Consider the following 13,368-nt stretch of genomic DNA (forward strand, 5'->3'; position numbering starts at 1 on the left):
CAGTTATTATGTTCATAGAAGCATAGGAATTTAGTACAGCCAGAAACTACATCTAGAATGCTTCTATTTCTATCTGCTCAATTAATTCTCAGGACAGCCATATCCCAAAAATGATTGATTTCCCTTATTATATCTGTCCCTATCTTCTGTATTGGAGTGCATTATATGAGTGAATCACCCTATCTGTAAAGAAGTGCATACACCTGCCTTGGGCAGATAATACTTTTGTATGAATGTCTTACAGTGTCCTCCCCAGGACCAATTTAGAGCCAGATTACGAGTGGCAAGCTAACAGTTACACACGAGCGATATTGGCTTTATTGCAGCCGATTGCACGCGTTGGATAGTTAAAACGCGATAGTGTGAGTGCAATGGAAGTTAACGCACGTTGGGATAGCGCAACCTCAGAGCTCTGGTTAACTGTTTCACGAAACAAAAAAAGTGTCACACAACACATCAAAAATAAATTTAAAAGTACAGTTACACCCAAAACAACACTATCTACTAAAAATTATTTTAAAAAAACTATTGCACAAAAAAGTTATAAGGGTTCAATGAAATGAGGTCTCAGGTGTTAGAGAAACAAAAGGCAAGTAAAGGGCTTTAACATTTAGAGATACATACATATACATCTCTAAATATGTGTGTGTGTGTGTGTGTATAACATAATTTATGTAAGAACTTACCTGATAAATTAATTTCTTTCATATTGGCAAGAGTCCATAAGATAGTGACGTATGGGATATACAATCCTACCAGGAGGGGCAAAGTTTCCCAAACCTCAAAATTCCTATAAATAACCCCTCACCACACCCACAATTCAGTTAAACAAATAGCCAAGTAGTGGGGTGATAAAGAAAGGAGTAAAAAGCATCAACAAAGGAATTTGGAAATAATTGTGCTTTATACAAAAAAATCATAACCACCATAAAAAAGGGTTGGCCTCATGCACGCTTGCCAATATGAAAGAAATGAATTTATCAGGTAAGTTCTTACATAAATTATGTTTTCTTTCATATAATTGGCAAGAGTCCATGAGCTAGTGACGTATGGGATAGCAATACCCAAGATGTGGAACTCCACACAAGAGTCACTAGAGAGGGAGGGATAAAATAATAACAGCCATTTCTGAATCCACAACCCAAAATATAAGTTTTATTTTCATAATGAAAAGAAAAAACTTAAACATAAGCAGAGGAATCAAACTGAAACAGCTGCCTGAAAAACTTTTCTACCAAAAACTGCTTCCGAAGAAGCAAATACATCAAAACGGTAGAATTTAGTAAAGGTATGCAAAGAAGACTATGTTGCTGCTTTGCAAATCTGACCAACTGAAGCTTCATTCTTAAAAGCCCACGAAGTGGAGACTGATTTAGTAGAATGAGCTGTAATTCTCTGAGGCGGGGCCTGACCCGACTCCAAATACACCTGAAGAAGCCTTCTGACCTTTCCTAGAACCAGAAAAGATAACAAATAGACAAGAAGTCTTCCTGAAATCTTTAGTAGCTTCAACATAATATTTCAAAGCTCTTACCACATCCAAAGAATGTAAGGATCTCTCCAAAGAATTCTTAGGATTTGGACACAAAGAAGGGATAACAATTTCTCTATTAATGTTGTTAGAATTCACAACCTTAGGTAGAAATTTAAATGAAGTCCGCAAAACTGCCTTATCCTGATGGAAAATAAGAAAAGGAGATTCACAAGAAAGAGACACTCTTCTAGCAGAAGAGATGGCCAAAAGGAACAACACTTTCTAAGAAAGTAGTTTAATGTCCAAAGAATGCATCGGCTCAAACGGAGGAGCCTGTAAAGCCTTCAAAACCAAATTAAGACTACAAGGAGGAGAGATTGATTTAATGACCGGCTTGATATGGACCAAAGCCTGTACAAAACAGTGAATATCAGGAAGTTTAGCAATCTTTCTTTGAAATAAAACAGAAAGAGCAGATATTTGTCCCTTCAAGGAACTTGCAGACAAACCCTTATCCAAACCATCCTGAAGAAACTGTAAAATTCTAGGAATTCTAAAAGAGTGCCAAGAGAATTTATGAGAAGAACACCATGAAATATGTCTTACAAACACGATAATAAATCTTCCTAGAAACAGATTTATGAGCCTGTAACATAGTATTAATCACTGAGTCAGAAAAATCTCTATGATTAAGCACTAGTCGTTCAATTTCAATATCTTCAAATTTAATGATTTGAGATCTTGATGGAAAAACGGACCTTGAGACAGAAGATCTGGCCTTAATGGAAGTGGCCAAGGTTGGCAACTGGACATCTGAACAAGATCCGCATACCAAAACCTGTGAGGCCATGCTGGAGCCACCAGCAACACAAATGATTGTTCCATGATGATCTTGGAAATCACTCTTGGAAGAAGAACCAGAGGTGGGAAGATATAAGCAGGTTGGTAACACCAAGGAACTGCTAACGCATCCACCTCTTCCACCTGAGGATCCCTGGACCTGGACAGGTACCTGGGTAGTTTCTTGTTTAGATGAGAAGCCATCAGATCCATTTCTGGAAGACCCCACATCTGAACAATCTGAGAAAACACATTTGGATGTAGCGACCACTCCCCCGGATGTAAAGTCTGACGGCTGAGATAATCCGCTTCCCAATTGTCTATACCTGGGATATGAACCGCAGAAATTAGACAGGAGCTGGATTCCACCCAAGCAAGTATCCGAGATACTTCTTTCATAGCTTGGGGACTGTCAGTCCCACCCTAATGATTGACATATGCCACAGTTGTGATATTGTCTGTCTGAAAACAAATGAACGGTTCTCTCTTCAACAGAGGCCAAACCTGAAGAGCCCTGAAAAAAGCACAGACTTCTAAAATATTGATTGGTAACCTCGCCTCTTGAAGTTTCCAAACCCCTTGTGTTGTCAGAGATCCCCAGACAGCTCCCCAACCTGAAAGACTTGCATCTGTTGTGATCACAGTCCAGGTTGGACGAACAAAAGAGGCCCCTTGAACTATATGATGGTGATCTAACCACCAAGTCAGAGAGAGTCGAACATTGGGATTTAAGGATATTAATTGTGATATCTTTGTATAATCTCTGCACCATTGGTTCAGCATACAAAGCTGGAGAGGTCTCATATGAAAACGAGCAAAGGGGATCGCGTCCGATGCTGCAGTCATGAGACCTAAAACTTCCATGCACATAGCTACTGAAGGGAATGATTGAGAATGAAGGTTCCAACAAGCTGAAACCAATCTTATTCGTCTCTTGTCTGTTAGAGACAGAGTCATGGACACGGAATCTATCTGGAAACCTAAAAAGGTGACCCTTGTCTGAGGAATCAAAGAACTTTTTGGTAAATTAATCCTCCAACCATGTCTTTGAAGAAACAACACTAGTTGATTTGTGTGAGATTCTGCAGAATGTAAAGACTGAGCTAGTACCAAGATATCGTCCAAATAAGGAAACACTGCAATACTCCGTTCTCTGATTACAGAGTATGGCACCGAGAACTTTTGAAAAGATTCTTGGAGCTGTCGCTAGGCCAAATGGAAGAGCAACAAATTGGTAATGCTTGTCTAGAAAAGAGAATCTCAGAAACTGAAAATGATCTGGATGAATCGGAATATGAAGATATGCATCCTGTAAGTCTATTGTGGACATATAATGCCCTTGCTGAACAAAAGGCAGAATAGTCCTTATAGTCAGCATTTTGAAAGTTGGCACTCTTACATAACGATTCAAAATTTTCAGATCCACAACTGGCCTGAATTAATTTTCTTTCTTTGGGACAATGAATAGATATGAATAAAACCCCAGACCCTGTTCCTGAAACGGAACTTGCATGATTACCCCTGAAAGCTCCAGGTCTGAAACACACTTCAGGAAAGCCTGAGCCTTCACTGGATTTGTTCGGATGTGTGAGAGGAAAAATCTTCTCACAGGAGGTCTTACTCTGAATCCTATTCGGTACTCTTGAGAGACAATACTCTGAATCCATTGATTTTGGACAGAATCTGCCCAAATTTTTTGGAAGAATCTTAATCTGCCCCCTACCAGCTGAGCTGGAATGAGGGCCGCACCTTTATGCAGACTTGGGGGCTGGCTTTGATTTCTTAAATGGTTTGGATTTACTCCAACTTGAAGAAGGTTTTCAATTGGAACCAGATTCTCTGGGGGAAGGATTAGGTTTCTGTTCCTTATTTTGTTAAAAGGAACGAAAACGGTTAGAAGCTTTAGATTTACCCTTAGGTCTTTTATCCTGAGGCAAACAAACTCGCTTCCCCATGTTGTAGCAAGCAAACAATGCTAGACAAATCAGTATCTGTTTCCTGTTGCGCTAAACTTTCCAACCAAAAAGTTGATGCAGCTGCAACATCAGCCAAAGAAATTGCAGGCCTTAGCAGATGACCAGAATATAAATAGGCTTTCCTTAGATAGGATTCAAGTTTCCTATCTAAAGGATCTTTAAAGGAAGTACTATCTTCCATAGGAATAGTAGTACGTTTAGCAAGAGTAGAAATATACCCATCAACTTTGGGGATCTTTTCCCAAATCTCCAATCTAACTGCTGGCAAAGGATACGATTTTTTAAACCTTAAAGAAGGAACAAAAGTACCACCAGGCCTATTCCATTCCTTAGAAATCATATCAGAAATAGCATCAGGAACTGGAAAAACCTCTGGAGTAACCACAGGAGGTTTATAAACAGAATTTAAACGTCTACTAGTTTTAACATCAAGAGTACTAGTTTCCTCAATATCCAATGTCATCAACACTTCTTTTAACAAAGAACGAATATACTCCATTTTAAATAAATAAGTAGATTTGTCAGTGTCAATATCTGAGGAAGGATCTTCTGAATCAGATAGATACTCGTCAGAGGAGGATAATTCAGAATGTTGTCGGTCATTTGAAATTTCATCAACTTTATAAAAAGTTTTAAAAGACCTTTTACATTTATTAGAAGGCGGAATGGCAGACAAAGCCTTCTGAATTGCATCAGCAATAAAATCTTTTAAATTCATAGGTATATCTTGTACATTAGATGTTGAAGGAACAACAGGCAATGTACTATTACTGATGGACACATTTTCTGCATGCAAAAGCTTATCATGATAACTATTACATAACACAGCTGGAGATATAATCTCCACAAATGTACAACAAATGCACTTAGCTTTGGTAGAACTGTTATCAGGCAGCAGGGTTCCAACAGTGGTTTCTGAGACAGGATCAGATTGAGACATCTTGCAAATGTAAGAGAAAAAACAACATTTAAAGTAAAATGATCAATTTCCTTATATGGCAGTTTCAGGAATGGGAAAAAATGCAAACAGCATAGCCCTCTGATAGAGAAAAAGGCAAGATGCATATAGGAATTGGGTTTTAAATAATAAAAATATTTGGCGCCAAGTATGACCCACAAAGCAAACAGATTTTTTATTGGCGCTAACAACATCCGGAAATGACACACTTGCGTCATTGAAGACTCCACCTTGTGAAAGAAACTCAGACGTCAACTAAGACACCGGAAATAACGATTTTTGCATCATCGAACGTAACTTTGCGACCAAAAAATCTCGCGCCAAGAATGACGCAATATACTTTGGCATTTTGCGCCCTCGCAAGCCTAATTTAGCCAGCGAAATTTAATGAAAAATGGTCAATTTGAAAAAAGACTACACCCCAGGTAAGAATTTTTTTTCCTAAAAAATGCTTTTCCCAAATATGAAACTGACAGTCTGCAAAAGGAGATATACATAAACCTGACTCATGGCAAATATAAGTACAATACATATATTTAGAACTTTATATTAATACATAAATTGCCACACCATAGCTGAGGGTGTCTTAAGTAATGAAAACATACTTACCAAGTCCAAGAGACACCCATCCACATATAGCAGATAGCCAAACCAGTACTGAAACGGTTATCAGTAGAGGTAATGGAATATGAGAGTATATTGTCGATCTGAATAAGGGAGGTAGGAGATGAATCTCTGCGACCGATAACAGAGAACCTATGAAATAGATCTCTGTGAGGAAAACCATTGCATTCAATAGGTTATACTCCCTTCACATCCCTCTGACATTCCCTGTACTCTGAGAGGAATCGGGCTTCAAAATGCTGAGAAGCGCATATCAACGTAGAATCTAAGCACAAACTTACTTCACCACCTCCATAGGAGGCAAAGTTTGTAAAAACTGAATTGTGGGTGTGGTGAGGGGTGTATTTATAGGCATTTAGAGGTTTGGGAAACTTTGCCCCTCCTTGTAGGATTGTATATCCCATATGTCACTAGCTCATGGACTCTTGCCAATTACATGAAATAAATATTATATTATATATGTGTGTGTGTGTGTGTGTATATATATATATATATATATATATATATATATATGTTTGTGTGTGTACATATGTATTTATATGTGTATATACAGACATATATACACATATAAACACATAGATACATATGTATACACACACACACCACACATATATATATGTGTATAAAATGTATATATATATGTGCATTGGAGCCCTTTGCAGCCATATAGATGAAAACCTGAAAAAATATATTTTTGCAATATTCATATTTAATAAAGTGTTATACTGTGTATTTACTTTAAATATGTTCTGCACATAGCAGAATACGATCTACGTAATTTTAAATATTCCTAATTTATTTGTATATATATACCTATATATAATTATATATATCTATATTGTTCTAAAATACCATCAGATATATGTGGAAATATGTATTTATGAATAAATACAACATATTCTATGTGAAGAACATTGGAATGCAAAATATTCCTTATTTCATGTCGGGTTAGTGCACTTGAGAATATGCGATCAGGTTTACGCGCAAATAGGTTGTTAATTCCCCCCCACACTTTTCTTGTTCCTTTGACTTCTATGGGGGAATAAGTTAACGCGTTTGCGATATTGTAACTTCTGCTTTTTGCACGCATAGGGTTAGCGCATAAGCGAAAAGTTTTTACTTTCATCTTGTAATACAAGTGCTACCTGACTTGTGCAAAAAGCTTACTTAAAGCAGAATTAGCTCGCTAGTGGAAGTTTTAATTACCGCACCACTCTTAATCTGGTCCTTAATAGGTGCACTGCCAGGCTGATTTTACGGACCGGCTAAAATTTAAGCCAACATTAAGCTGAAGTAAGATAATAATTTTTTCCCCAATATCTGTTGCACAAATGACCGATAAATCAATTTATGATAAATTATACAATCAATCTCTGTTTGGATAGTTTATGTAACATTTAATAAATAGCAGAAAATATGATATATATTGCTAATAATAACACTACCCCACCCAGCCACTTCATCATACCTCCCAGCTGGCAATATGTGTATAAACACATAAGCGTGAATCATTATGTGTGCTCATGTTTCATAGATTGTGAAGTTTGAACTGTGTTGTTTTGGCGGCATTTTAGGCTTAGTTAATTGCAAACAATTGTTCTTAGACAACTGTTCATATTTTCAAATAATATTTCTCTAATTGTTTTACCTGCAGGTAATCATATTTTAACAGAATAAGTAACGTTAAAACCTATAATTAATAAACCCTCTAATTTTTAAAACTCAAATTTTGGCACTATTTTACACATTTACAGTGTAGGCATGAACTATTATTGAACATTCACTGCAATGTAAGCCTGGGATTTAACCATGTTAGCAATAAAACTAATCTTCCTTGCACACTCACTCCCATCACATAACACTGAAAAGATGATTAATAAATTGTACCTGTAAAAAGTTTTTTTTTCCTACTAATCTCAGATTACCAGAATTCATGCAAAAAATAATAAACAACAAAAGAGCAAACTCTCAAATTAATCATTCAAATGTTTGCTCTCCATGTCCCTTGAATAGATCCATCCCGATTTCACTTAAAAAAACAACAAAGGTTTTTTTACTATGTATTGGTGTGGAACAATTGAAATTCAAAGGCATAGTAAGTCCATTAAAGTAATTTTTATATACTCATATTGTGTGTGTGTATCTATGTGTATATATTAAAAAAAATATTATATATATATATATATAAATATATATATATATATATATATATATATATATATATATATATATACAGGGAGTGCAGAATTATTAGGCAAATGAGTATTTTGACCACATCATCCTCTTTATGCATGTTGTCTTACTCCAAGCTGTATAGGCTCGAAAGCCTACTACCAATTAAGCATATTAGGTGATGTGCATCTCTATAATGAGAAGGGGTGTGGTCTAATGACATCAACACCCTATATCAGGTGTGCATAATTATTAGGCAACTTCCTTTCCTTTGGCAAAATGGGTCAAAAGAAGGACTTGACAGGCTCAGAAAAGTCAAAAATAGTGAGATATCTTGCAGAGGGATGCAGCACTCTTAAAATTGCAAAGCTTCCGAAGCGTGATCATCGAACAATCAAGCGTTTCATTCAAAATAGTCAACAGGGTCGCAAGAAGCGTGTGGAAAAACCAAGGCGCAAAATAACTGCCCATGAACTGAGAAAAGTCAAGCGTGCAGCTGCCAAGGTGCCACTTGCCACCAGTTTGGCCATATTTCAGAGCTGCAACATCACTGGAGTGCCCAAAAGCACAAGGTGTGCAATACTCAGAGACATGGCCAAGGTAAGAAAGGCTGAAAGACGACCACCACTGAACAAGACACACAAGCTGAAACGTCAAGACTGGGCCAAGAAATATCTCAAGACTGATTTTTCTAAGGTTTTATGGACTGATGAAATGAGAGTGAGTCTTGATGGGCCAGATGGATGGGCCCGTGGCTGGATTGGTAAAGGGCAGAGAGCTCCAGTCTGACTCAGACGCCAGCAAGGTGGAGGTGGAGTACTGGTTTGGGCTGGTATCATCAAAGATGAGCTTGTGGGGCCTTTTCGGGTTGAGGATGGAGTCAAGCTCAACTCCCAGTCCTACTGCCAGTTTCTGGAAGACACCTTCTTCAAGCAGTGGTACAGGAAGAAGTCTGCATCCTTCAAGAAAAACATGATTTTCATGCAGGACAATGCTCCATCACACGCGTCCAAGTACTCCACAGCGTGGCTGGCAAGAAAGGGTATAAAAGAAGAAAATCTAATGACATGGCCTCCTTGTTCACCTGATCTGAACCCCATTGAGAACCTGTGGTCCATCATCAAATGTGAGATTTACAAGGAGGGAAAACAGTACACCTCTCTGAACAGTGTCTGGGAGGCTGTACACACACATACATATATATATATATATATATATATATATACACACATATACATATATATATATATATATATATATATATATATATATATATACACACACACACACACACATATATATATATATATATATATATATATATACACACACACATATACATATATATATATATATATATATATATACACACACACACACATATACATATATATATATATATATATATATATATATACACACACACACACATATATATATATATATATATATATATATATATATACACACACACACACATACATATACACAAATGCACACATATACATACAGTATATAATCACCAATTAAGCACCACTGCATTGCCAGAATAAATTCTATTGGCCAGTTAGGGGCACATATATAAAGTTAATACATTGATCAAGCAATCTTTGAGTATAATGTTGCAGGTTTAGATATCTATATCCTGCATAATGCACTCCAGTTTCTAGTGAAGTAGAAAAAAAACCGTTTTAAATTAAGTTACAGGAAACACAAAACTGACAACATAAATGCTAAAACTATATTTTCTTCTTTTTTTGTCGTGGGGAATTCTATTTTAAGCGCAGTGTAGGCTTATCAGTTTTAAAAGTAAGTGGCTCAAGCTGGCATTTCAGTTGATTCAGGACAGCAATGTCTCCTGAGATACACAGGCTAATCTACATACAAAAACAAATTTCAACCATTTAACACAATCTTTTTTTTTTTTTTACAAATCAAGAGCCATTCAGGGATGCAACCCTTGAAAAGCATGTTTGAATCCCTGCTCTCCTGTGCTGTGGTCAATTGGGGACAGATGAGCTTGTACTCTGACCTAAAATATCACAGTATAGAATTTGCAGAGCCATTAACCATACTTAAAGGGACAGTTTACCCAAAATTATTCTCCACTTTAATTAGTTCCCAATTATCCATTTACCTGCTGGAGTGTATTCAATTGTTTACAAACAGCTCATTTACCCTTATTTTGGCATTTTAATTAGCTGATTTTGCCTGTCGTATACCTACCTATACTGAAAGTTTCTATACTTAAGCATAGGCTATTGACAAGCTATATAAACAATGCCAGCAGAAGAAATTACACACGTAATATATCTTTGTTTACAGATATATATAAGATAAGGAAGCATGTGATAAAATAAAGAGGTCTGATTTTACCTGCCCAACCTAATTTAATAGGTTGTGGTTTCAAAGCACAAAAACATTTATTTAATATACACAAATAAACATGAAAATGCAATTACTCATACATTTTATACTCTGCAGCTGGTATTAACAACATGTCATTGGCAATGTATTAAGGGAAAAACTATTTTACAGTATACTGTCCCTTTAAGACACTCCAGACTGTAGAGAGAGTGGAACAGGCACAATTGTCATAAGTATTTCAATTGCAAGCTAAATAACAAGTTCATGTATATTGAAATATTGTATCAGTGCGAGTGTAGTATTATTGCTCCATTTAATCTGAAGGCTCTATTACATTGTCCAGTTAAGAAATTGCCCGGTAATGTTGATAATCTAATGACATTTAAGAACGTCGTTTGGGCATGGCAAAAATTCTGTCTTGAAATCCGGGTCAATCCAAATGTAACTGAATTTCTACCAATTCAGGGGAATCCCGAATTCCAACTAGGATATGATTCTCGAGTCTTTCAGGGTTGGGGGGAAAAGGGTTTAAATTATGTTAAACAGCTACTGTCAGCAGACGGTGTAATTGTTTCATTTGGTTTTATCTGTTCCACGTATGGAATACAAAGCAAATATTTTTTCGCTTACTTACAGATTCAACATTATTTATCAGATCTTCAAAAAGAATTCAAACCAAATTGGTCCACGGGCCCACTAGCGGTAGGGATAAAAATATATCAAGCAGGAAGATTCTCTATCTCAACTTTTTATAAAATCTTGAATTCTAACAATAAATTAAGACAAATGACATACATACAGCTAACATGGTCAAAACATTTTCCAGATTTAGGTGTAACGGATATACAGGGAAGTCTTCAAATAATCAGTGACTCTTGGGTCCCTACAGCTTGGCGTGAGTCACATCTAAAAATCTTATACAATGTATACATCACTCCTGGCAAAATGTCTGTTTGGTCCAAGAACTTTCATTTAGGTACAAGATGCAGTAAAGAGAGTGCAGATATACTGCACTGTCTGTGGCTATGTCCCAAGATATTTCAATTTTGGGGCAAAATATCTTATTGGATCAAACAGACAGTTAATCCCACATTGAGTATAGCCTCTAGAGACATTGTCTTGCAAGGAATATAAACTGTTAAACACCTTACTGATACTAGCTCGCAATCTTATTTTTAAGAATTGGAAAGCGGCACACGTGCCCAAATTCACAGAATTTAAGAAAGCAGTTATTATGCAAATAATATTGGAACAATACAATACAGGGAGTGCAGAATTATTAGGCAAGTTGTATTTTTGAGGATTAATTTTATTATTGAACAACAACCATGTTCTCAATGAACCCAAAAAACTCATTAATATCAAAGCTGAATAGTTTTGGAAGTAGTTTTTAGTTTGTTTTTAGTTATAGCTATTTTAGGGGGATATCTGTGTGTGCAGGTGACTATTACTGTGCATAATTATTAGGCAACTTAACAAAAAACAAATCTATACCCATTTCAATGATTTATTTTTACCAGTGAAACCAATATAACATCTCAACATTCACAAATATACATTTCTGACATTCAAAAACAAAACAAAAACAAATCAGTGACCAATATAGCCACCTTTCTTTGCAAGGACACTCAAAAGCCTGCCATCCATGGATTCTGTCAGTGTTTAGATCTGTTCACCATCAACATTGCGTGCAGCAGCAACCACAGCCTCCCAGACACTGTTCAGAGAGGTGTACTGTTTTCCCTCCTTGTAAATCTCACATTTGATGATGGACCACAGGTTCTCAATGGGGTTCAGATCAGGTGAACAAGGAGGCCATGTCATTAGATTTTCTTCTTTTATACCCTTTCTTGCCAGCCACGCTGTGGAGTACTTGGACGCGTGTGATGGAGCATTGTCCTGCATGAAAATCATGTTTTTCTTGAAGGATGCAGACTTCTTCCTGTACCACTGCTTGAAGAAGGTGTCTTCCAGAAACTGGCAGTAGGACTGGGAGTTGAGCTTGACTCCATCCTCAACCCGAAAAGGCCCCACAAGCTCATCTTTGATGATACCAGCCCAAACCAGTACTCCACCTCCACCTTGCTGGTGTCTGAGTCGGACTGGAGCTCTCTGCCCTTTACCAATCCAGCCACGGGCCCATCCATCTGGCCCATCAAGACTCACTCTCATTTCATCAGTCCATAAAACCTTAGAAAAATCAGTCTTGAGATATTTCTTGGCCCAGTCTTGACGTTTCAGCTTGTGTGTCTTGTTCAGTGGTGGTCGTCTTTCAGCCTTTCTTACCTTGGCCATGTCTCTGAGTATTGCACACTTTGTGCTTTTGGGCACTCCAGTGATGTTGCAGCTCTGAAATATGGCCAAACTGGTGGCAAGTGGCATCTTGGCAGCTGCACGCTTGACTTTTCTCAGTTCATGGGCAGTTATTTTGCGCCTTGGATTTTCCACACGCTTCTTGCGACCTTGTTGACTATTTTGAATCAGAAGCTTTGCAATTTTAAGAGTGCTGCATCCCTCTGCAAGAGATCTCACTATTTTTGACTTTTCTGAGCCTGTCAAGTCCTTCTTTTGACCCATTTTGCCAAAGGAAAGAAAGTTGCCTAATAATTATGCACACCTGATATAGGGTGTTGATGTCATTAGACCACACCCCTTCTCATTACAGAGATGCACATCACCTAATATGCTTAATTGGTAGTAGGCTTTCAAGCCTATACAGCTTGGAGTAAGACAACATGCATAAAGAGGATGATGTGGTCAAAATACTCATTTGCCTAATAATTCTGCACTCCCTGTATACAAAATGCTAATAGTGAACAGGTTCAGGCATTTTTTCCTTAAATGGGAGGGAGTAATCAAATCTCTTCCGAATAATATTCAAATTCAAGTAGTCAAGCCAATGAGTAATTCTATTTTTGTCCTCCAAAGTATTCTTGCAGGCCACTTTCCCGGGTGGT

General features: G+C 37.1%; 1 protein-coding gene across 1 annotated transcript in view; it reads right to left on the bottom strand.

The window, feature by feature from the left end:
- The window catches only part of DGLUCY (D-glutamate cyclase), a 365,542-nt gene that overhangs the window by 159,796 nt on the left and 192,378 nt on the right, over positions 1 to 13,368 (bottom strand). The gene's annotated exons all lie outside the window — the stretch shown is intronic.

Source organism: Bombina bombina, chromosome 1, assembly GCF_027579735.1.
Source record: "Bombina bombina isolate aBomBom1 chromosome 1, aBomBom1.pri, whole genome shotgun sequence".
NCBI classification, from domain to species: Eukaryota; Metazoa; Chordata; class Amphibia; order Anura; family Bombinatoridae; genus Bombina; species Bombina bombina.